Consider the following 24,673-nt stretch of genomic DNA (forward strand, 5'->3'; position numbering starts at 1 on the left):
CAGCCAAGTAAATGAAAGATCATTCCACTGAGAACTAAATATAAACGCAAATGTTTAATTGAGCCTCTCCCACCTCTGTCCTCGTCATCTTCACTTAGCGGTGTGACACGTAAGAAAATTCCCCACTCACTGCTTAAATTAACTGTGAAAACTGGTTGAAAAGAATCCACTTTTCCAGTTACTGTGGCTCATCTTTCCAGAGAGATGACAGCAGTTACTCAGAGAAAACAACATTCTTTTGACTCTGAACTTCAATTAGCATGACCCACTAAGAGTTCAAGGACTGTATTTTTTAAAAAAAACACTAGATAAACTTTAAAGGGACACCCTGAGGAAGAGTCATTACTTTGGAATTGATTCTGCTGTTCAAGTGGCTGTTCACTTTGGAGAAACAATTAAAGTTTTCCACTTCTGGGCCTCAGTTCCTGGAATAATTGGGCATCAGAATTCTTGGGGATGCACTTAAGAGATGAGGGGGAGATGGGCACACAAAGATCAGCCTCATGCTGACATCTTTTCCTCATTGCTCTCTTGTGCTCCTGCAGCCAGCTCTGAATTATAAGATATTATGTGAATGTCAGAGCCCTGTTGGCATTGATGGCTGCATACACATTTTTGCATAATTAGTCCAATGTCCCCCAAGGCAATGTAAGCTTGATGTTTGCAAGTCCATCAACACTTATAGCGTGCTGCAGGCATGCAAAGCAAATTTCAAAGTATGGAAGCGGGTGTTCATTCTGTAGGCTGCACAGGAAACAGAGGGACATGGATAATGTTGAGCACAGGGCCAGCTGGAATCAGCAATTATGGGATGTTAGTTCACCATCCTATCATTTCAGATATACTAGTAGGTGGCCATGGAAGCCTTTCTTGGTTATTGTTTTTTTCCTAGAATTTTTAGATAATTATATATGTATCCAGAAAACTTTTATAGGGATAAGCATATTAGTGTATATATTATCTAAATGCCAAGTTATCATCTCTCTATATAAAAGCCTAAGCGACCATTACAACTGGTCAACTGAATGACTGGTCAAGTGGTCGCTATGACGCGCACTGACCACCAGGAGGCAGATGCTCAATGCACGAGCTGCCCCCTGCTGGTCAGTGTGCTCCCACAGCCAACCTCCCACTGTTCAGCCTGAAAACCAGCCAGGCTGAATGACCCCACCCGTGCAGGAATTCGTGCACTGGGCCTCTAGTTGCATAATAAGAGATTGATACTACAGATACATACATAGATAGGAAGTCTCTGCCCATAGTGTTATTTCTTCATCAAATGGAATTAAGATATTGATATTACTTAGTATAACCAAATTGCTTAAGTTCACCTTCTGAGGTTTGGGTTAAATCCTAGTTGAATAAACATTTACTTTTGTCAGTTACTTAGATGGTGTTGTAATAAAAAGAATGTTTATTATTTCCACACAAATGGCACCTACTGAGTTCCTCTTTAAGTCAGCCACTGCACTTCAGCAGTGATACCAAGAATCGGGGTCCTCTGTCCCTTTCCCTAATGATACGCCACACTGCCTGGCATGTGCAGGAGTAGAGAGGTTCTAAACTAAGTTTCTAGAAATACCTGGTCAAAGCAGGCACTCTGCTCGATGTACATGCCTGCTACAAATAAAACGTCACAATGTATGGAAGGGAGTTAATCTATTTCGGACTCATCATCTTTAAAAAAAAAAAGTTTCTCTTGATTTCAGAGAGAGGAAGGGAGAGGAAGAGAGAGATAGAAACATCCATGAGAGAAAAACATGCTCCTTCCTGGAGATCAAGCCTGCAACCTGGGCATGTGCCCTAACCAGGAATCAAACCAGTGACCTCTTGGTGTACAGGGTGATGCTCAACCACTGAGCCACACTGGGCAGGCAGACTCATCTCTTTCTCTCTCTATAGGTAAAGCCCCAGAAGAATCCACCTGGCTTAAAGCATGGATTCAGGTCTCCTCCTTAGAGGAAGATTAAGAACTTGAAGAAGTGGAGGGTGACAGTGCTTTTCCCCACAATCACAAGCAACAAATCTAAAATCAGTGCAGGACCTCCATTTCCTGCCACTTGGCCACAGGCCACAGGTTTGAGGGGCACAGAGGTCCACAGTCACTTTTCCGCTGGAGAGTTCATTTTCACAGTTCTGCGGCATTGGGCGGGGAGGGGAGGCCCTAACTGACAGAGTAAGATGTGTTTGTTTGTTTTTTATCCTGAAGTTTTAATTGGCTCAATAAACAATGTAAATATAGAGCCCTCCCCCATTTTTAAGTTATTCTGAAAGAAGAAGAGTTCCTTTGGAAATATGCTTTATCCTGAAATTACACCACAAAACTCACACAGCCAAGGAAATCTCTGCCATGGGGAAACCACCTAACAATTTGGAGATAGGATGTGTGAATTTGTGAGTAATGAACTGTCCCTAACAGACAAAATAAAGTAAATATGACCAGAGCTGATGTAACTTAGGAGTGAAGATTAGGGAGCTGGGCAACATTAATTATGGCGGGGGGGGGGGGGGGGGGCTTAGACTGGCCCCATCAAGGTGTGGCACAGTTTTATGTGGGTTTCCATAAGAATAAGCAGTTTGCAGTTTAAATTGATATTTTGTCCTATTTGAGAAACCAGCTATTAACAGAATTAATTGTTCAATAATGTCACTTTTGGATAAGGTGATGGTCAGTTGAGGTCCTGGGATAACTTATCCACTAGAAAGTCCTCACTTGTATTTCAGACCTACTTGATGACTGCCTTTTCCAATAGAATAGTTGGTAGATATTTTTTTTTCACTTGAGTCAGTATCTAGTTACTCAGTTGCCCTTATCAAATACATGTTTCATGTTAGACTTGCTTCATCTGTCTGCTTTCATTATTGTCACTGGCCTCTCAGGGAATTAAAGAAAGAAACATTGACTATTTTTTTAATGCTTCTAGTCCATAAGGTCTGGTAGTTGATCAATTAATCAAAAAAAGCAGCTTGAATTGGGGAATCAAAAATGTGATTCTTATATATGTTAAAAATCATATTGGAACATGAAACAAATGTGAATATTCACTTGCAGTCTATTGATACAGGCCAGAATCTTTGACTTTGAGCCCACTTTTAAAGCTAAATCTAGTCTATCTTTAGTATATTATAGCTGCATAGCTTCTTTTACCATTTTTGGGTTCATTTTCTTCAATGTGGAGTGGGAATCTGCAAGATTGTGAAGCAATCTGACTTCAGATTCAGAATGAGTTTTTACATGTTTTTTTCAATTTATACTCATACATAAACAGTGCTTTTATTTTACTTATTTTATAAAGATTTTAAAAACAATTCAACATAATTTTACAGGGAAAAAAACCCCTCTAGATTTGCCTCCACAGTTTGTCTCTCTAGATGATATTTAATTGCATCATGTAATTAAAATAATAAGCTCAGTCACTATAGATAGCATTTTTTTAAATTTCTTTATTGATTAAGGTATCACATATTTGCCCTCATGCCCCCATTCCCATCCCACACCCCTCCCCACATATGCCCCCACCCCCCTGTTGTCCCCAACTGCTGGTTAGGCACATATGCTTGCACACAAGTCCTTTGGTTGATCTCTCCCCTTTACCCCCACCCTTCCCTACCCTCCCTCAACAGATAGCATTTTGAATAAACAAAACTATCTCTTGGTAAGCACACACATTCACTACAGGAAGCAGAAATTCTAAACTCTATAATCCAGAGGGTGCTCAGCGAGCCAGGAGCAGCCCTAGGCCAAGGGCAGACATCAGTACATCTAAGAAATAGAAAAATAAAATAAAATAAGCAATCTGAGTCCGAGGATAATTCATTCAAAGAACATCTCCATGAACTCCAATTCAATTCTGAAATAATTATTGCCTAATCTCTTCCAAGAAGCATAAAGTAAATCCATGCTCACAAGACCTTGTCTGATATATAAGGGAACTGAGGAACCAGAGGTGGGATAGCAGGGTCCCCTCTCACACCTGCATGCACACACATTCCTGAATGGCCCTCACCTGCCCAGGGGTAACCATAAGGCTGCTTAAACAGGCACACAAAACAAGCGGTTTGTAATCTCTTCTCAGTTCTCCTCTCAAATGCCTACACTCAAATAGGCAAACCAATTGCAAAAAGCATTTATTAATAGCAAAAAGTTGCTGCATTAACAAACTAGAAGCTAACCATGAATTTTTAATCTGATTTAGAAACAGGATGTCCAGATCTATTTTGCAATTAATATTGCATTTATATTATTCGTGATCAATATCTGTATGGGGTTATGAGTGGAGTGTGGCAGGTGAAAGCACTTATTTGTACATACAAGTGTGTGGGCAGTGTCTCCTTTAACTTTCCTTCCTACCCCACTCCGTTGTTTCTGGAGGCAGAGAGAGGGAAGGCACAGGCATTAGCACAAAATACTTTTTTAAGTCTTGAATTACATTAAGAAATTTGTACACACTTTTGTAATTTTAGTTCTTTGGATGAGATACAGCATCAAAGTAAAATTTTAGAACCTCTGAGTTTATAGGAAAGTTTCTGCTTAGAAATAATAGTTCATGTGAAGTTCACTTGCCCCCTCTGGTGGCATGTTGAACGTATTACCACTTCTGACCTTTGGAAGGGTTTTAGGAAGTCCCTGGGTTTTATCCTATTATTGGGAAATCATTTGGAAGCGATAATTGAGATTTTTGTTTGCTTGTTTCTATAACCACACCCTACTTTAAATTTTACTAAATAATCTATATTTGTAATAATACAAATGATCATTTTTCCTTAAAAAGTCTGACTTTCCAATACATCTGACAGATAGATGTTTCTGGTTGGAGACTGTTAAATCATTTTTACCTTGAGCAAACCCTGAAATGAAAGCAGAAGTATGTCAGTGGTCATCTGGAGATTTTGAGCTGAAGAGGCTGACATGGTGAGACAAGCATTCCTGCTTTGCTGGTTTCTACCCAGCCAAGCAGAAGATTACACACATCCCCGCAAGCACTCGCAGAGAGAAAGGGCACAGAAAACCCACACATGCCACATTAAGAAGGGCATGAGGGCAGGGCCAGCTGGTACCAGACCTGAGGCCCCATGCGGCCTCATTCCCTTCTGCCTTCCAGTGATGTGTGGTGACTGACAGTCTGGGGAACGTCATGGCTGTCACCTTGGAGGGTCAGAAGCACACACAACGCGCAGGTGAAGGAAAGCTTACAAGAGATTTAGTATGTTGAGTTACAGTTCAGGTGTGTACAACACATTCATATAGGGACAAGGAGGCAGCCAGATGACAACCTTAGGTAACTGGATTTCAAAAATGAGTGTCAATGCCTGGCTGGTGTGACTCAGTGATTGAGCAGCCCGAGGCCAAGGTTGTGTGACTCAGTGATTGAGCAGCCCTAGCCCTAGACCTATGAACCAGGAGGTCACGGTTCAATTCCCAGTCAGGGCACTTGCCCGGGTTTGCGAGCTCAATCCTCAGTGTGGGACATGCAAGAGGCAGTCAATCAATGATTCTCTCCCATTATTGGTGTTTCTATCTTTTTTTCCCCCTCCCTTTCTCTCTGAAATCAATAAATATATATATATATATTATATTTTAAATGAGTGTCAAGCCTTGAAAGAAATTTTTCTGCTTAATAATAGGTCCAAATTAGAAGAACTTGATCAAAATAGAGCTTAGAAAGCATGTTAAAGGATTGCTTGTGCGTTGGCTCCTTGATAAGCTGAAAGAGACGGTGGCTGTATTCACTAACATACCTGGAGGTTCCCAAATAACTCTTCTATCCCTTTTATGTTCTCAGAAGTCACTAGGAATTTTCCCAGGGATGAGAGTGCAAACAATTCCATTCCGGATTCCCAGAGATAATCCTTTATTTGCAAAGTGAGTAAGGAGAGACTGGGGGCGTCAGGAAAGGAGAAACAGCACGCAGCAGGAACACACACTGATATTGGGGTATTGTGGGGATTAACTGAGTGAATGCACGGAGAGTGTTCAGAAAGCACCGCAGAGAGCAGGTCCGATAAATGTTTGCTCTATTATTCATTATCAGGTAAAGTCTGTCTCAAAACTGTTCAGAAGAACATCCTCCATTGGATGCAGGGAAATAATACGATCCTGGAATGGATGAGCCATCCTATGTAATAGTAGACATTTAATAAACATTAGTTGAAAATTGGTATCTTCTGAGGAAAAAAAAAAAGTACCTTTCCTTTGAACAACTTTTTCAGAAAATACTTCTTTATTTAAAACTTGAATGATTCACCTACATGCTCCACAATTTCTATTCTTATTTATATACAAAACAAGCAGAACACGAATCCATGCGGGAGCTCTTCCAGCTGGAGGCCACTAGACTGTCAATATTCTCTATATGACTCAGGATTCAGTCCCACCCTGATGCCTGCCCTCCTGAACTCCTGCAGCTCATCTACCTGCCCTCCAATAGGGGGTGCACTACCCCAGATGCCATGTGACTGGAATAGAGTTTTTTTTTTTTAATTAAACATTTTTTATTTCTTTTTTTATTGTTTAAAGTATTACAAATAGTAGTACATATGTCTCTTTTTTTTTTTTCCCTCAATTGACCTTCCCCCAGCCTCCCCTATCCCCCGGCACATGCCCTCACCCTCCTCCCAGTGTCTTGCGTCCATTGGTTATGCTTATATGCATGCATACAAGTCCTTCGATTGATCTCTTACCTCCCCACCCACCCAACTTCTCTTTTCAGATTCTGTTCTTGTATTCAGTCTAAGGCTGTATTAGAAGGTCCTGTAGCCACTGTATACTGTCGCCACAAAAAGAGGTGACTTGCCACATACACTGCTTTGTATTTACAGCTCCTCCTTATTTCTCTCATACCTCGATGTTTTATACCCAAATATAAATGCTAGTTTTGCGACTTAAATTTAATGTTTTAAAATTCACTCTCTTATTCAAAGTTGTTGAGCGCTTTTGGCATTCTTATTCATTTACTAGAGGCCCAATGCATGAAATTTGTGCAAGAGTAGGCCTTCCTTCCCCCGGCTGCCAGCACTGGCTTCCCTCTGGCACCCGGGACCCAGCCTTCCCTCTGGCCACTGGCAGGCACTGGGGACCTGGGCTTCCCTCGCAGCCCCAGCTTCATCTGGAAGGTAGTCTGGAAGGTCGTCTGGAAGGATGTCTTGTCTAATTAGCATATTACCCTTTTATTATTATAGATGCTATGTATCTTCTCTAATATTAACCAATCTTAATCAGTATATTTTTATTAACAGATGTATTGAGGTATAATTTTTAAAAACAGCATATTATCTAATATGTATTAGACATATGCATATATATATATGCATATGTCTAATACATATTAGACATATGCATATATATATATATTAGATATATATATATATATTAGATATATGAGTTTGGACACATGCGTATCACCATGAAGCCATCATCACAATCAAGGTAATAAACATATTCCTTATCTTCAAAAGTTTCCTCATGCCTCCTCTTTTTTTGTGGTAAGAACACTTAACATGAGATCTATTCTCTTAACAAATGTTTTAAGGACAAGGTACAGTATCTTTGCCCTGGCTGGGTAACAGTTGGTTGGATCCCTGATAGGGGCTCAAACAGGAGGCAACTGATTGATGTTTCTCTCTCACATCGATGCCTTTCTTTCTCTCTCCATTACTCTTTCTCTCAAATCGATAAACATATCCTTGGGTGAGGATTAAAAACACAGTATTGTTAACTACAAGCGCAATGTTGGACAGCAGGTCTCTAGAACTCATCTTGCATAACTGAGACTTTATCCCCATTATGTTCCCCTGCCCCAGCCCCTGACCATCCTTTTTATACTTGGCTTCTATGAATATGACTACGGTAAGATCTCAAATAAGGGGAAACATACAGGACTTATCCTTTGGCAAGATGAATGAATAGTTGATATTTAATAATTGTTTTGAAAATGTTGAATTGATATGTGCCCTCTATGATGTCGTCATTTGGTGTCAAAGATTAATGCAAATGATGGCTACATGGACCTACAAAGATGATAAAATTGTGCAGAACTTAATTCTCACATGTAAGTGAGTACACATATAATGGGAAATCTGAATAACAGTGGTTGATTATGTAAATGTAAAAATCTTGTTTCTTGAGTTATATATAGTTATATAAAATGTTACCATTTGGGAAGCCAGGCAAAGTATACAAGAGATTGTTTGTATTATTTCCTATAATTGCATGTAACTAACTATACAACTATCTTAATAAAAATTTCAATTTAAAATTAATGAAAGTACTTTGTGTAAGGCCAATGAAATTAAATAAATCACATGCTTTATCATGCTAAGATTATTTTCCACTTCAGTATTTACAAAATTTCCATCTTAAAAATCCAAAAAATAGGTTCTATTAGCATAGTCCAGATATGTTCATCTAAATGGTCTTTGCTCTAGTTCTAAAGATTTAAATCCAGTATTATGTGAACCAGGCTTGTCAGCATGAGAGCAAACAATGAGGGTGATTTCTGAATACTCTGGGCTGAATGTTTGTGTCTCCTGCAACATGTATGTTGAAACCCTAAGTCCCAGTGTGATGTTATTTGAAATGGGAGCAACTAAGTGTCCAGGTTTATGTGACTTTCAAGTGCTTGGAATTATCTGTCCACAGGCACTACAGTTAGTGAGTGAGCAGGACCTAAAGTCACACCTTGTTATGTTCTGGAAACTCTTCATTTGTCAGCTGTGTGTCCAGGCTGGCCTTTCTTCTGGATCATTCAGAGAAGCAACACTCGTTGGATTTACCTAAGTGATTTCTGTATTCAGCTTCTGAATCAGACTTAGTCATCTCCTGACAACTGACCATATGGTGCTCACACATTTCCATAAATGAATCTTCATAACCATGGTAACATGCTGATCTTTGAAGTATACTGTATAAAATTCTAGGGCAATGGAAATATCATTGTATTATTTTCCTGGAACTGAAAATTCAACCGATAATATCCTGTTCTCACCAGTAGATGTCTCTCTTATATTTTCTTAAGAATCGAGAAAATCCAATGGGTAATGATGTCTTTAAAATATATATTTCTATAGGTGTTTAGTGATACTTTCCATTCTGTCATCTTTGTGATTTTTAAAAATCAATTTTAGGACATGTCACCGTTAGGGAAATATTTTCCAAGCATTTACACATAACTTGAAATAAATTGAAGAATGATTGGAACAATCACAAAAACTGGAGGACCTCTCACTTATTCCTGATTCTGACCAAAAATGTAGGAAAGAGACGCTCTATATGCCCAGATATTTGCAATCTGTATTTCCACTTACTGACAAGGAAGAGGGTGGATATGCCAGCATTCTGGAAATGCGAATGTGATGGTCACGCTGCAGGCAGCACCTGGGGATCAGATCCTGGTGAACTTCAGGCTGCTACCTCACTTGGCAGAAACATCTGGCAGCAGCTGTTGGGTAGCAGGTGGCATTTTCCTCTAATCGTGTAAAATGAGTCTTGAAATCAGGGTAGGAAGTTGTTCTCTTGAAATGTTGTTTTCTTGACGTTTGTTCCCATTGAATGTTGAGTGAGACAATGTGTGAAAAAATGTTTTGAATTACTCTTGAACCAAAAAAGTTATTCCAAATCACTCAAATCTGCAAAATTCATAATCCATTTCCCCCCATTTTACAAGGGAGGCAACTAACTGGATGTAGATAAGGAAATTGAAATCTGCACTCAGAAAACACATATTTGTATGATAATCACTTAAGTTGTTTACCTTAAATTTAATAAGCCTTCTTTTTTTTTTACTATGTTTTTAATCTAATCTTCTCAAAAAGGAATACGAAAATAGAAATCTTATCTTAGACCAAGAGTTTGGATCCCATAGATTTCTGTACCTCCAAAACATGAAAAGTTTTATGATTTTACTTATCATAAGTCTTTCAAGTTACATAAATATAGTAACATTTATTTGAAAGCTTTCTTCAATTGTCAATTGCTGTCCACTGAAAAATATCTTGACAAAGCTAATAAAAAGGAACAACAGCAACAAAAGTGAACCAGGTGCCTCTAGATAATGGATATTGAATGCTAATGTGCAAAATCTAAATATCCAATTAGCCTGTAGAAAGCCAACATCCCTCTAGAATACAATGATATTGACAGTACCTATTTCAATGTTAAAGGTTCCAAATTATACTCAACTTTTGTTGGTGAAGGAGGTGAATGAAAATGTTTATGGTAAACAAATTGTATACTTCTGCCTTAAATAACGAAACAACCTGAATTATTATCTCAGCAAGACTAACACAGGGCGATATGAATCAGAATGATTGTGAAAATTGGGTGGGCCATCTGTAGAGGTACAAGTTCTGTTTGCTGCTGATATTTCAAGGTACTAAATAAGTTTCAGAGACAAATGGGAAATAATCACAACAATAATAAAAATGTCTTGGTTAGAAGAGTATTACTTTTTTAGTCACACTTCTTAATTTTACATCAATCATGGATACCCTCATGAAATAGCAGATTGATTATTTGTAGAGTGATATGAGCTTATGATTTTATACGTCACAGGTCCCCAACTCTTCCTCTATGAATCAATCCCTATAAACTCTTGCTGTCCCCTAGAAACAATGCAATCCCAAGCTTTAAGGGTCCCATCACTCCAACTCCACTGCTGGCTATGGGAGGGATGACTCTACCATTTTAAAAAATTGTTTTTATTTTTCAATTATAGTTAACATTCAACTATATCAGCATCAGGTGTACAACATAGTGATTAAACATTTATATACCTTACAATGTGATCCCCCCAATGAGTCTAATACCCACCTTACCCAACACCATTCACAGTTTATTATACACACCACCATATTTAAATTGTTAATGGATAGAACAGTGGTTGGCAAACTGCGGCTCGCGAGCCACATGTGGCTCTTTGGCCCCTTGAGTGTGGCTCTTCCACAAAATACCACGGCCTGGGTGAGTCTATTTTGAAGAAGTGGCATTAGAAGAAGTTTAAGTTTAAAAAATTTGGCTCTCAAAAGAAATTTCAATCGTTGTACTGGTGATATTTGGCTCTGTTGACTAATGAGTTTGCCGACCACTGGGATAGACCATTTTACCTTTTGAATAAATTGATGGAATGCCAGGCATTGTAGATATTTTTTTAAAAGAACTACGTAGAGGGCTTTGCTTTGGTAGAGGACTCCTCACCTTTTCCTTGTGATAAACCTTAAGAGAGCTTTGAACATGGCACATAATACAATCAAAAGAAGACTCCCAAAAGTGGAGAGAAGGAATCAGACCAGCTGAAATTCCAGGAAGGAACCCACTGAGTTCCTAGGTTTCCTTTGATGTCAGAGATCCCAGACCCATCAGCCACCAAGAAGCAGGTGAAGGAGCAAAACAAAATTTCTTTTTTAAGAGAATCAGCAGAGATTTGATTCCACAACCTGATTACAATAGGGAAAACTTAGCTTCAGCGAGGAAAGGAAGACAGTCGAAGTACATTCTAAACATCTCACGATACATTTTAAAGCATTGAGCTTACACACTGGGAAGGGAAAGGGTTCCAGGACCCAATTCCAATGTGTGTGTGTGGTCTTCCCCACACCAACAAACAATTCTCAGATGCCACCACCTACCTGGAGATTGCATCAGATTCCATAGGTAAAGGGCTCAGTCCCACCAGAACACCCTCCATATACGAAGCCAGTTGTTACCTGTGCTTCTGACCAACCTCCTACAACAACAACAACCCCCTCCTTGGGTTCAATTAATTAGCTAGAATAGCTCACAGAAAACCCGTTTAATCACTAGGTAACCGATTTACTATGAAGGATCTTAAAGAAAAGGAATCAAGAGATGAAGAGTTACAAAGGGCAAGGTCAGGGACAAAGGCGCTCCCACCCTTGTGGAGCTTGGGGCCTGTCAAAGGCCTGCGTAAGGGTCTGGTTCCCCAACATGGAGGCTCCCCACAAGGAGCTGTCCGTCCTTTTGAGTTTTTGTGGAGATTTCATTCCATATGCATGATGATTGATTAACTCATTGTCCATTGGTTATTGGTTCAGCCTCCAGCCCATTTCTTGCATGGGGTGGGACTGGAGGATCCAAGCCTCTAATCCCTATTTTGTCTCTCCTGGCAACCAGTCCCCTTAGTAGGTATGGTCCAAAAGTCACCTGCTAAAATATCAAAAGTCACCTTTCTTTTTCTCATCACTTAAGGTAAGTTTTAAGATCTCACTCTGTGCCAGAAACTGGACAAAGCCAACTCCATATTATGAATCAATGGCATAGGAGGAGTTAGAGAAGTTACCTCAAAACCCTGCTAATAGTTGTTATCTAAGATAAAAAATTAAAATGTCATCTGCTATTCCTAATAGCAAGTGAATACCATGGGCTCTACCTAGTGCTGTTGATGTAAGATGTAAAGGAGATGCATATACACAAATCAAAATATGAAGATTGATCAATAGGACATGCCACTTTCAACAGCCAGCTGCTCCAGGCAGACAGACGCCTGCAGGGTTCCAGCAGGAGTCACAGCAAGAACATGCCCTCTCCTGGGAGCCCTCTGCTAGGCAGTGACAATTGCTCTCCTCACCTCCATCCACATTCCCCCAGTGAAAGCTCACCTGCTTACCTAGCTCAGGTGAGAAAATAGCGTTAAGTGACAAAAGATGAGTCAAGTCAGAAGTCAGTGCCACAGATAGGATAATTAGTATCTAATCAGAATATTATTAATCTAAAATGAGTACATAGCAGAGAAAGAGAAGGAAGGAAGGGAGGGAGGGAGGAAGGGAGGGGGAGGAGGGAGGGAGGGAACTTAATCAAATTGCCTTATATAATTAATTTATTAGAAAGTAGTTGCTTGGGAAACTGTGAAAGCTATATTAATGCCTTTAGGCAGATACTTTCGATTTGACATGTAAACTGAATTTTAGAGCTAGGATGGGCCTTGGAAATCATTTGGTTTTTCATTTTACACAAGAGGAAACCGCAGACTTCAATGCTTCCCTCAAGGTCACAGCAAGTCAGTAGCAGACCTGATAATAGAATTTCTGCTTCCACCAATTCTCAACTTATTTCTGATCAGACTGTTTATCCTTCTCCCCAAATGCAGGTGTCAAACAGAGCTCTGATTTCTTTTTTCAGTTTTTATATACAGAACTGTACTTCCTTGGGCTGACACATAGCGAGGCTGCCGATCCATTCAGGACAAGGTGAGAAGTGGATGATTGTAGCCTAGCCAGGGAGGAGACAGGTGAAGAGGGCTCCCTGACCCCAGAGACCCATGGAGTCTCTGTGTCTATGGAGAAAATGCATTGCTGTGTTGGGAACACACAATACACCTGGCCTTTGCTTTTCCATCAACAGGCATAGCAAGAAGACAAGGACCACATACAGAAGGAGGTAGGCAGTAAGATATAAACAAACAAAATTCTGGCTTTCCTACTTGTTCTGCACATACCATGAATCTCACAAGAGTTACGTTCTATACTTTGCATGGTCACTAATTAGGCAAGTCTATCACCGCTTAGGCTCTCAGTTTCCTATGTTTTTCAATGAGGAGTATGATACGATGTATTTAGGTTTGTATATCTGATTCCTAAATCTGCAAATTCAGGGTTATCATTTACCTGTCTCTGAGCTATGGCTGAGCTAAGGAGGAGATTTCCTTCTGCATTATATATGTCAAAAAACAAACAAAAGTAGGCCACGTCAGTGATGACTGGAATAGAAGAGACCTTCTAGCTCATTGCCTTCATTCCTCGAGCAGAGCGGAGCGGAGATGAAAAGGATCCTTAGCTATGATCTATGACCTTAATAAGCCAAATCCTTATAGTTAATCATTCACAACTCCCTGTGATATATCTAAGCCTTTGAATTTCCATTTTTTAGATGGAGAACTGGAGTCTGTAATAAATCTGCAGCCTCCTGGGGAAGTTATTTTCAAGCTTAGCTTAAATTTTAGGCTTACAAACTTTGTGATATGTTATTCGACTGGAAAATCCTAAATCATGAACTGGAATAGAGGCAGAACCCACAGGACTCATTGTACACCAAGGCCTTTGAATCAAAGGACCAGAGTTGCAATCACAGGCCCTCTCCTGAGATTTTTCTTCAACCACATACACACAGACAGAGGCAGAAGGGTAGCCTAACAACATGGATAACTCCCCATGGGGTTTCTAGAAAGCCAACCTATTGAACAGTCAATGACATGCAATTATACCCTTAGAAACAAGAGTACATTATTTTTTTAAATATGTAGGGACCCTTACCATTTGCAACAGTATGGATGGACCTGGAGAGCATTATGCTAAGTGAAATAAGCCAGTCGGAGAAAGATAACTATCACATGATCTCACTCATTTGTGGAATATAATGAACAACATAAGATGATGAACTAAAGTAGACCCAGAGACATAGAAGCATCGAACAGACCATCCAATGTCAGAGGTGATGGTTCTATTCTCGGCCCTGACCGAGAATAGAACTGTCACCTCCTGGTTCATAGTTCGATGCTCAATCACCGGAGCCACACCGGCCAGGCCAGAAGTACTTTAAAATGTCATTCTCATCATATACATTTCAGAGACCATTTTTAAAATCATAAAGAAGAGTATTAACCAGAATCACAGAAATAAAAGTCTTGTATTAAAAAGAAATAAGAATACAAAACATTGGCAGGATATTGTGGGAGCTTTGGAGTACAGACGCGGGTCTCAGCCCAGCTGAGTAACCTTTGGCAAGATCCTCACTCTTTCTAAGCTTCAGAACTTTAAAATGGGAAAAAGCATAATTCTCATTTCCTAGGGCTGCTGTGGGCCTTAGGCAGGATGATGCCTGTAACTTGTTGAGCACAATGCCTGGCATACAATAAGCACTTAATAAATAGTAACTACTAGAAAAAATATTTAGGATTACACCATTGTGTACCTATAAGTAATAAAATGTGTTGATTTCAATTTCAAAGATCTAGTTATTTCTAAAATCTATGAAAATCTCAATCTAATTCTTTAAAGAGATCAATGAAGTCACTGTATTTTTATGGCATCATACCTTTAAGTTTTATATGTTATACAAGTATTTTTAGTAAAACTTCTTTCATGAGAAATTCCTGCTTCTAAAAGAGGTTGATTATATCTGCATAATGTTGCCTTATCTGCTTTGGACTAACAATCAACATAAAGTGTAACTTAAAAAATAAGTCATGAAATAGTAAATGGTTTTCATACTGTAAGCTATTTTTTTTCTCTGCCATTTCAGCATGTGTTACTAGGATTGAGAAAGACATTCTGCATGGTGAGAATAGTGATATGACCACAGAGATATGTCTTATTTATATCAAGGACCTTTTTAAGCCAAATTTATTTCCTAAAGCATTATACACCCCTCATCTCTGCGTCTCATGCCAAAATAATTGGGTAGTGAAGGGAAAAAATTCACTTACCTAATCAGAGGCATATATGAGAATTTCAGGATGAAATTGGAGTTTTCTTTCTTGCGGAAATTAAAAGCATGAGAAACATTTACCTATTTTTATTTATTTGATCACCTATTATTTCTGGAATAAAAAAAAAAGACAAAAACAAATGCATTTCTCTTTTCTAGATTATACACATAATCTTGACTCTGATTCTAAAATACAAAAGTTCAGCCCTTTCCGAGGGATCAGTGATGAGTACTTACACCACACAGAACTCTGAAATCCCACAGTGGGAAACCTTTCTGCCTTTATTCTGCCTGGCATCTCTGTAGACTATGGGTGCTGATTTAGGCCAACAATCCTCAGCTGCATCACAAACTCTTTAAATCACCTCTTTTCTCTTCTCTGCCTAAAACTACCTGCAAATGGTTTCACACGCAGAGAAAGGGAGTAGCACTTTACAGTGAGTCACCCTGAGTTCCACACAAGTGGCGGTGTGTCCTGTGAGGGGTTTCCCACATCAGAACTCTCTATTTCAGGGTGTTTGTTTGAGGGCACTGGTTTCCTTCTGTGTTGCTGTTTAGCGGTGATCATTACATAGTAATGTGCTACAGGATGGAGTAATTATCACTCCCTGGAATAACAAGCTCATTTCTTGGATTAATGCTCAATAGAATACAGGGTGGGGCAAATGTAAATTTACAGCTGTGAGTACATAAAACACAGAGTTTATGCTGTATTATCATTTATGAATTATTGTATTATTTTCCATACAAACAAACCCACTTTTGCCAACCCTGTATATCTTGAGAATGGAAATCTAAGGCAAATTGCAGTGATCAAGATTCAGATCTAGTTTGGGTTAAAAAATTATACTAGTTCACAAAACTAAAAACTAAAATCTGTCATCTTTCTCAATAGAAAATCAATAAAAACAACTCTACCATTTACAGTATTTCTCTGTTGTCTCAGGCAGGCTGTGTTTATAGTCTCATTAATCTTTGAAACTATAATAGTGCTATTATTTGTTGAATAGATAAAAAATCAAGACGATACAAAGATACAAATCATTGCATAACAACTAAGTGTCTTCCAAACCATTTGAGTTTCCTGCTGTGCAACGCTTCAAAACCTTCTGAGATTCTACTGATATTTTAGGAGCCATTTCTAAAGTCTATATCTGCCCTTTGAAGTGGAAATATAATTATGAAGGCCCATGTAGAAATATAAAACTAAATCTAAATTCATATTAACATGTATTCATAAATTACTCTTTTATGTATAACAAAGTGAAACAATCTTTATCTCGTGACACCTGGAACCAATATTCTTCCTAACGAACAAAAAAAGTTTTTCTACCCAGTTGAGGTAAGAAAGCCAGGCTTTGTGTGTTGTTATGATGGCTTCCAAAAGCAAGAATCCAACTATTTCTCACAAGATAAAGAGAGGGAGTTGTTTTGAAACTTTCAAAGAGAAGCTGTAGGTAAACAAAAAGTGAGCATTGAGGAGTGGAGAGAAAATCCCAGGGGCCTAGTCTTTACATGGAAAGTTGTCCAGAAAAATCTCCATTTTGCGAAGTCCAAGAAGACAGACAAAATTAAAAATCTCTGTTAGGTAATTTTGAATGTGTGTTGGAATTCAACAATACAAACCCCTTCTTATGATCCTCAGCTTTTCAATAGAGCCTTATTTACTCACAAACACTTCTTGGGGGTAGATTGTGAGTGTGCTGAGAAGAGAGAGGCTGCATGGTTCCACCTGTGATTTCATGATGATGGGCAAACTCATCATCAGACATGAGCAAAGGTGAACAATAAGATATTAGACTTGTTGACTTAATTGACAAAAGTATTCCAGGGAAAGCTTAGATACCATGGGGTTTGGTGTGTCAATGAGGATCAGACCTGTCAAATGGGGATTTGGGTCTCCAATCATACTGGCCAGTCCAGAGTGGTGCATGGACACAGGAGGCCATTCTATCTTGGGCTCTATCCATTCTTCTGCACTTTCACTCTTATCATGAGGGTTTTGTCCTCATGAAATCAAAATAACCTCTTCAAATTCAGGCACCATATCTATAGCCAAAGTGGGAAGAAGAGTAAGTAGAAGTTATGGGACACCTGAGTCCTGTTCTTTTTGGTCAAAGACAGTCTTCTTAGAATCCACACTCAGTGGACTTTTATTTAGCTATCATGGACTAGAACCGGTTCTTGTGGTCATGCCTAGCTGGGGAGGTGAACGCTTCACTGGGCATACTGATGCTCTGAACAAAATTGAGATTCTGTCATGAAAGGAAGAGGGTGCCATAATGATGACACTCTAAAGGCTAAGGGGCTCCAGATAATATTGGGGATGCTATGCTTCTTTTAAAAAACAACCCTAAATAGGAAGAGTCTGAAGGTTCAGAGAAATGAGAGTTTGTCATTGTCACCTCAATTTTAACTACCCTCTAAAATGCTCCCTATTCATACCATGCAGTTAATTAATGCAAATGGTAGTTTCTTGGAATAGACTCATTAGGTAAATCCCAAATGAATCTCAGGCTGCCAGTTAGAAATAAAAAGAAGTAGGCTGCATACAGCCACTGCATTAATTAGAACCCATCTGGTTTCAGGAAAGGACGCCAACTTCTCCACAGGCCAAAAGGACTTGTTTTATCTACTCTGACAATGTCAACACCTAAGGCTCTTTGTCAACTGAGTTGATGATTGGTACGCCAAAGGGGCTGCAGCTGTTTCTTCTGGGGCTCCCACGGTTCTCTAACTCCAGCCTGCTTCTAGGAGTCATTAAATTCCATAACAGTATGGCCAAAGATACGTAGTATTTAAATTTTCTTTATAAAGAGACAACGTTTTCCCCTTTGAAATTTTGTTTGTATGGAATCAAACGTGGTCTTGGGAAATGAAAGCCTCTTTGCAGATGCATTGGGATCTGTCTTGTTGCTTCCCGACATCGTTCATTTTGTAGACTATGTGGGGCATTATTCAAGCAGCACCAAACAGTTGGGAGAATGAAATTGTATTCTCTGATCTGCTGCAAGACGTTTCTGGCCCTGAATTTCTCATCTCTAAAGCCAGCATTTTGCAGCAGATGACTCCCAGATGGCTTTCATCTCATACACTCTCTCCACAAGGCAGGCCTTCACTGCGTGCCTTTCAATATACTCTTCAGATGCCCACATGTCTCTATGGAGACCGTTTGATATTGTTTTCTTTTATTGGAAGGTAAAGAGTCACATAAGTGGTGTGGACTTTGTAGTTAGGCCAACTGCATTGGAATCTTCCCAGAGAAGATGGTGGTCACTGTGAGGTCAAGAGGAGACAACATATAAAACAACCAGATCAATATCAGGCATGTGGGAACATATCTTTTTAAATTTCTCAGGGAAGTAGCTGCTTTCACAATATTCAATTTATACTTATAGTCTGCCATATAAGTTTACATACAACATTGCATTTTTGCCTCCCTACAGCTTGAATCTATGATACAATAGTTACCTAATGACTTGTCTTCCATATGAGGATATGTTCATATTTAAATTTCTAGGTCCCAAAATAGGTGTCTGGCACAGAAACTGCACTTCATAAGTGTTTACTTAATATATGAACCCATGGTTGAAGGATTAAGTGGACACATAAGTAGTTTTTGGGATACAAAAATGAGAAAGCTTTTCCATGAGCACAAATTATTTTATTGCAAAATTTTATTATATGTATAATATGTATACATATAATTATATATATATATACATTAAAGCACTTTCAATACTTACCATAAAGATATATTTTAGGGTTGGGTTTTTTTTTAAATTAAATTAATACTAAACAATCTTGTTTTTTTACCAAGAGCCTAAGAAGACCTGCAGAAAAGAATCAAATTGTCATGAAGCTACATTAAATCTATGTGTACAGGGCTACTCATATTTGTTAATTAAAGTTTAATATTTTAATTTAAGTTTAGATTCTTTTCAGAAGCAATCTGTCAAATTATTTCAAGTTGGAAGACAATACAGTCACTTTATTGCTTTGAAAGAATGTGGGTGGGAGACAAGATTCTTTGTGAACGAAATTAAAAAGTTGAGTTTCTTGCTTCCAGTAACTAGACTCTTACACATGTTTCTCAATACCTTTCTTATGAAAAAGGATTCAGGAAAGGACTGAGGCAATGGCAGTTACCTAGGAGAGCTCTAGAGTGAAAAAGAAAAAACAGAGCCCTCTCTCATTTATCTGTAAATACTGTGGGGAGATGGACAACACATGTGAAGCCATGGACCTGGAGGTGAGAACAAAGCCCCAGCTTTCAGCCCCATTGAAGCCAGCTGTAAAAAGTTAGCTCAGGTGTTTTCTTGTTAAAAATGCTAAGAGAAGATAGAGTTTAGAAAGGCAAAGGTTACTGAGCAAAGCATAAACATACTTAGAGAAATAAAAAGAGAGAGAGAGAGAGGGGGCGGGAGGGAGAGAGAGAGAGGGAGAGAGAGAGAGAGAGAGAGAGAGAGAGAGAGAGAGAGAGAGAGAGAGAGAGAGAGAGAGGAGAGAGAGAGAGAGAGAGAGGAAGAGGAAGAACGCTATCCAAGCAAGTCTGGAGCTGGCCTTGGAACTTTTCTATATTACCATATAATTTACACAAAAACTCTATAAGGTGGGTATTTTAGTTCAAATTTTTTACATATACTGACACTAAGGCTCACAGAGGGCAAATGCCCATGAAACTTACAAAAGTCACTGATATTTTCATTTTAAACCTCAAATTTAGTGTGCTGCATGCCAAAGATCTTTCTGATTTCTATGACTTTAATTAAACATTTTAAATAACAAATTCTGGTCCTTGAATTTCACACTTCAAATTGAGATACTTTTCTGAAAGACATGAGTCTTACAGGACTCATGTCATAGAGAGGTGAGGTAGATTGTGATTGTCTCCAACTATTTGCTCCCCCTTTTTTTCTAAGATAACCTTACATCCCTCCCACTGAGTCTGGGTCTGGTCATGTGACAGGTTTGGCCAATGGAATGTGAGCAAATGTGCACCGAGCCAAGACCAAGCAGGTGCCTCAGAAATACCACCTGAGTTTCCTCCAACTCTCTTGGTTTTTCCTCCTCAATGAGGATAGCATGTCCTCAGTTAGGGCTCCTTCTGTAGACGAGGTTCCGGAATGAGAACCATGGGGAGCAGAGCTGGTGGAGCCCACTCACAGACCCTGACAGGCGAGGAGAGTGAGAAATCAATGTGGTTTGCATGCGCCATTGAGTTCATATCTTACTGATGCCAAGCTGAGCATTGTAGCAGAACCATGTACTGATGCATGAAACATCAAAGCTAAAGTTGTCCATCTAGAATATTGCCCCATGATATGAAAAAACACACACCTAAACCTAAACTATTGTTTAAAAATATACTTAATTTGAATCACTGACACATTCATTTATCAAATATATAGTGATAGTCTGGTCTGTTCCTTGGCCTAGATTAGACCCTGTAAATAGACAAATAATTAAAATATTCAAAACAAAGTGCTGCCTACTATGGAGTTTTCAGTCTAGAGGGATGACTTTTCTATTCTAATTGTTGGCGCCTAGGAGTAATGTTTATTTCCCTAGGGGTGGGATTAAGGAATGGGCAGTGAGCACCACCCAGCAGGAGCACAGTACTGAGAGTTCACTGAAGACCAGTAACAGGTAGAATTTCAGCCAAAAAGAAGGTTAAATAACAGGGTTAATCAGGCACAGTGGATATTTAAAAGCTCTAAAATTTAGTAACCAAGATAGAAGTATTCCAAGACCACAATAACAATTGTGTGTGTGTGTGTGTGTGTGTGTTGTATGTGTGTGTGTTTCTGAGAGAGTCGTTTAACTCTTTAAGTTTACACATTAAAACTTGGCATGACCTTGTTGAACACATGTAAAGACAAACACTATCAAATAAATTTCCTCTTCGGTATTTGTGCAATTTGTCATCACTCATGGTGGTGAGTGCAAGTGACTGAGCATTCTAAGTAAAACAGGCAGAAACCAGGGACCTTTGTTGTCACTGGACATGATATTCTCCATTGGGAATGGTCCCCATAGAGACTCCTCTATGACACTGTTTGGGAAAGTTTCACTATACATTTGCCATATTAGAGACCTCGTTCTTTCTCAAGTATACATTGATAGTCTTGTAAATAGTATCCTCAATACATCACATTTTGAATTCACAACAGCTTTCACTTATAACTAACCAGATATTGTCTATCACCTGTGTTGATCAGAGATTGGCAGTGTGGTATGGAACAGTTTGACAAGACTATGGAGTGAAATACTAATATATTTGTACATACCTTGGTAGTAATTCAATGATAAATCTACAGAAGTATAATGAATAAAGATTATTTTATCCATCAGAGACATAGATAGAATAGAAATAAGAAACACCTGTGGTGGAGAGATGGTCATTAATCTTTATTTAGTGGATGCTGATAGATGGGTCTGAATCTCATAATGTTAATTGCATTGAGCATTTAATAGCAGGTTTTATTTTCAAAACATGTCCTCTGCATTAATCTCCATGACAGCATCATGACAGTGAGCATCATTTTATATGCCTAGATTTGTATACTCTGCACAAGAAAAGCTGTTTTTCCCACCATACTAGTGTTTAATATGCTACCACTTGGTCCAGAGTAAGACCTTATATTTACAATAAAAAAATCCAGGCTTTAAAAATATATGCTTACCTGAACGTGTTATTTTCATGTTCTTGCACTACATTACCTATTACAAAAATATACAAATTCAGGTAAACGCAATGAGCTCAACATTTGAATATGCTAATTAAAAGGCAGCCATATTAATAATGAAAAGTGAAGTACATTCTTTAGAGTAAAAATTTTAAAAAGTATAGTCAATATATACCAGAATCATGATCAACATATTAAATCCTTAGTCTCATTCCTAGATATTGATAAGAATATTGTTACTATTTCTGTTTTTATGATGTTTATAGCCATTCGCACATATGTGTTCAATCCACCTCTTCTCCCAAAAGTGGTCCTTGACCCATAAAAGCAATTAGGTTAAAGCAATCACTTCATCATTTCTGCAGGCTTCTTTGCACATGTTAATCATTTATCTGGCACCTTCTACTTTTCCCCCCAAACTCAATTATGTAGAATTAAGTGAACTTAATGCAATACATAAAAATTTTTAAGATACAAGTGTGTTCCACCAAAGATTATTCTTTCTCCTTCAGAAAAGAATCCCTTCACCTATCCTGGCGATAGCAGAATTGGATTAGGCCTCAGGACAACTCTTCCATCCTTATCAGTCAGGAAGACAAAGTCTCTATAGCGTTATAAGAATAAGGGGTTTACTACAGGAACAGGGGATTGAACAGACGTGAGAGGACATGGGGAGTGCAAGTCCGGAAGGCACAGCTGAAGGAGTGGAGAGGCCATCCATTGGACCTATGAGGGAAGCTCAGTGGCCAGACAGAAGCCACAGCTGCTGGGATGTTGGAGCCGCCATGTGTGATCACGACAGTGGAGAACGGAGAGCTTGTAGACGCGGCCACGAAGCTGCTGCCTTTGCCTACCGTGACCTTGAGAAGAATGATTTCAACGCTATTGTCCTTCCAAATCCTGCATGAGTTTCTCGCATTGAAAAACTCCACCAGAGCCAGGGAGGAAAAGAACGCTTCTAAAATTTAAGGCCAGTGTATTAGTCACGTGATCTTGGGTATGTTATTTAATTCCTTCGGACCCATCTCCTCATCTGTAAAACAAAGCTAATAATTATACCTTATAAGGTTGCTGTGAAGATTAACTGGGTAAATACCTGTAAAAAACTTAGAATAGTATCTCCCACAAACTGAACATTCAACAATGGTTACTTGGAATATATGCATGTGAGTGTTCTGGTGAAGATCCATCTTTAAGTAATGTCAAGATTATTTTTTTGTATGGATTGAGTTTATCATATAAAGCTATAGTTTCATCTAAGCCAGAAAAGTGAATCTTCACCCCTATATAATCAGAAAGTGCAGGGAACCACAATTTAAACAGACCACTGGCTGGGTCAAAATTACTTAATTCATCTATCAGCCATGTTTCCTTGTCTCCTTGTCCCCTTGAAATAAGAGTTTGATGGTGATTGACTTTAGAAAGATTAAAATCCTTATCACTGGGTGATTAGATTTGAAGTCATTCCCTGTGGAAAAAACAAATAGAAATTTTAAAATTTTAACTTTTTGAGACCTGTGGCTAATTAGTTGGAATGTAAGTTTTGGACCCTCCTAGGAAATTCTCTGGAGGTGCTAGTAGGCCAGGGCAGGGTCTGTGGCTCTCTGGAAGTCATCAGTGCCTACACGTATACTGCCCTGCCATTTTGAAAAGGACTTCGTTACTAGAGAATAAAGTAAAAATTTGAGATCTGCAAGAATTAATTAGGCTGCCCATGAATAAATTAAAAAGTTGCCAAGAGCTGCTCAGGTCAGGAATATAAATGAGAACTGGTACACATGTTGCTTTTTTTATTTTAATAGAAAATTTATCCCTCCTATTCAGTCCCCATGAGAACTGAGGAATACCCATTCCATAGAAGGAAGTATTATAAACCTATGTATTGTGACCATATCAAATAGAATATCTCATGCTATACAACTAATATTCGGGAAATAATTTTGCCAAATACTTTTTTTATGCTGTGAAATTTAATTAGGCAAAGTTTCATAAGTTAAAAAAAATCAGGGGAGAATTTAAAAATGTCCTTAGTGATGGAAACTATTTCAGTTAAAATTCATCCTAGTTCTCTGGTTAGTAAAATAGAAAACACACAAGCTATATCAGCAGATAAAGGGGATATTACACACCTTGAAAGGCTGGAAAAACAAAAGGGAGTAAGGAGGTAACACATGGATAATAAGCTCTCTAAAGCTTGACCCACCCTAGGACAGATGAAACAATAGGAACAAATGGGAGGTTTCAGATTCTGGAATCCAGAAGGCATTCTGCAGAGGCAGAGCTCAGGACTCCCAGGAGGGCACCCTGCCTGGTGCAGATGCCCCTGAGGACACGAGAGGGCTTGGTGCACGTGTTCACAGCAGCTAGAGATGGCTGTTAAATCCATGTACCATTTCTTAGACAATGCTCACAGTAACAGGAAGAAACCAGAAAAGCAAGTCCTTAATGTCCTCCTGAGTCTTTCAATTTTCCTCTGCTACCCTCTGTTAGGAGATCTGAATAGGGGTCAGCTGGCAAAGGAATTGGTTAGTTTGCAGAGTCCCAGGCC

The 24,673-nt window shown here is 38.9% G+C and overlaps 1 protein-coding gene across 1 annotated transcript in view; it reads right to left on the reverse strand.

Annotated features, from left to right (window-relative positions):
- Window positions 1–18,634: 18,634 nt before the first annotated feature.
- The window catches only part of NETO1 (neuropilin and tolloid like 1), a 101,810-nt gene continuing 95,771 nt past the window's right edge, over window positions 18,635–24,673 (reverse strand). Inside the window, exons 11-12 of the transcript XR_013814232.1 lie at window positions 22,123–22,159; window positions 18,635–18,712 (exon numbers count right to left, since the gene is read on the reverse strand). The gene's annotated coding sequence lies outside the window, so the exon portion shown is untranslated. The remainder of the gene's footprint in view (window positions 18,713–22,122; window positions 22,160–24,673) is intronic.

The sequence above is a fragment of the Cnephaeus nilssonii genome, assembly GCF_951640355.1.
Source record: "Cnephaeus nilssonii genome assembly, chromosome: 11".
Lineage (NCBI taxonomy): Eukaryota > Metazoa > Chordata > Mammalia > Chiroptera > Vespertilionidae > Cnephaeus > Cnephaeus nilssonii.